Source organism: Asparagus officinalis, chromosome 10 (assembly GCF_001876935.1).
Source record: "Asparagus officinalis chromosome 10, Aspof.V1, whole genome shotgun sequence".
Classification (NCBI taxonomy): Eukaryota; Viridiplantae; Streptophyta; class Magnoliopsida; order Asparagales; family Asparagaceae; genus Asparagus; species Asparagus officinalis.
In genome coordinates this window covers 19,428,432-19,430,596 of record NC_033803.1, presented here as the reverse complement: position 1 = coordinate 19,430,596, position 2,165 = coordinate 19,428,432, and positions in this window count along the sequence as shown.

Genomic DNA, 2,165 nt, shown 5'->3' with positions numbered 1-2,165 from the left:
CCCCCACTCAAGGGTTTCAAATTATTCAAATGAACGATTTGAACACCTATTGATTCTAACAACTCTTTAAAGGTAATTTACGTATAAATTGAAAATGAAAGGTGAGTTTTGTCTAATGAGTATTTTTAAGATGGTTTCTCAAAGGGAGGAAAAAAAATCCCCCTTTCTTTTAACTATAATAATTGTCTAACTTGAACATTAAAGGGGCTTTGATTTGTATGCAGCTCTCTCTGATGTATTTTCTCTCCGGCAATGCACAGACAAGCCGTGCCGACTCCTTTGCTCAGGCTTCCAAATTAATTACCATCAACCTCTTCACGTAGCATCTTCCATCATCACCGTCCTGCTGTCTGGATCCTGTCACATGCGAGCCACACCTAAAACCACGAACAACCCCCATTTTATTCTTACTATATAAGAGGAGATATACTATAATGGCCTTGTCTGTGTGCTGCTGAAGTAGGAAACCGCGCACTCAGAAGGTTTAGGATGCAGCCAAATCGCGAGCATCAATGCCGACAATGATGGTTTTGGACTTGAATGCCTCAGCTAGCATCTAACATTAAATGGTTGAAACAGCAGCGCTCAAAATACAGTACTCGCTGTCTGAGCGAGCAAATAAAAGACCTCGTGCGATTCTTTCCGCAGTATAGTATTCCTCTCCTACGCACAAATGCGGTACCCTCTCACTCCTTGCTATGTCAAAGGCATCCTACGAATTAAGGGGCTCGGTTGTAACCTCAGCTGCTGCATGTAAAGGTCTATTTTGTATTAGTTGCAGCTATTTGTTGAGTGATTGCATTTGTGTAAATTAAAAAAGGATGTGCATCCAGTTGTCGAAAACTACTTGTCCAGACTCCAGATTATGATGCGTATTGCAATTACGACCTTTCCGAGCTGGAATGAGCTTAAATTATGATTTAAATCGCAACGGGTCCTCGCGAAAGTCTAAAAGCACTGATAGATAGCCCAAAACAAACTTGTGTAACATAACGGTAGCTGCAACTTAATTACAATACAGGGTTTATTTTCTCCCATATCTCAATCATAACTATTTATTGTTATTTGATACAGGATTAATATTTATTTTTTGCATGAGAAATTCGGATTTTTTTGCGTAAACTTCTCGCATAAAACCCCGGGGAGCAGGATTCGCTGTCGACAAGGGCCTAAATTGGCTTTAAAAAACAAGAAATGGACGAAAGTCGGGTAGACAAAAAACAGTGACTAGCCAGTAATGGTGTACAAACATCTTTGTCAATCTTCATGAAACATCCAGCCGACGACGACTTGTGATTAAATTGACGGTGGATTTTGTTAAATGGCCCGTTTGGAATTTTATAATTTGCAGAAGAGTACGAAAAATAAAGTCACCCGATATCATTCCTTGATCTTGATGTTTCTAGTTTTGTAGTAACATGATTTGAGAGTTAGGTACAGCATGGTTTTCCAGGAGAAATTACATACGTAATTAGTTTTAAATCAATTAATTGGTGACAGTGAAGATGATTTGTGACAAGGGGACTGTGATGGTTTGTTGACTTCAATACGCTATTAATTAGTTGATTATTCAACACATTATATATTCAAATTACAATGAGATCGAGAATAGTGATACCTAGAATATAAACTCAAAAAACTATTTGGGTACTACTAGAAACATAAATGCCAGATACTTTAATTAAATGAATCTTCAGTTTTAATAACAATTCTCATTCCGAGGACTGAAGTTTGCATAATACAGATCAGATACAGCCATCTACTCAGCTGCAAAAGCACTTTTGATGTAATTGTACTTTAATAATTTGCATAACAAAAAACAGCTATCGCCTATCCCCATCTAAAAATCCCAACGTGGCTAATTATATGCTTTTAAGGTGCCAAAAATCTAAAGAGAAGATGAAACGTGCATCAAAGCATATGAGTATCCAATCATATTGACTACAAAAGGCATATATATAATGAACTTTGGAAGGATGAGGGAAAAAAGAAAAGGAAAAAAAAAGACTTTTATATTACACTTTATACTTTGCTTGTAATGATCCTTATTTAGCTTTACTTTCCCCTTGATCAACAATTAGGCCATAAAAATATAGGTATCTTTCTTCTCCTTAGCTTCCCATCATCTAGAATCACTGCACCCCACTGTAAAAGAAGAAGAAAAA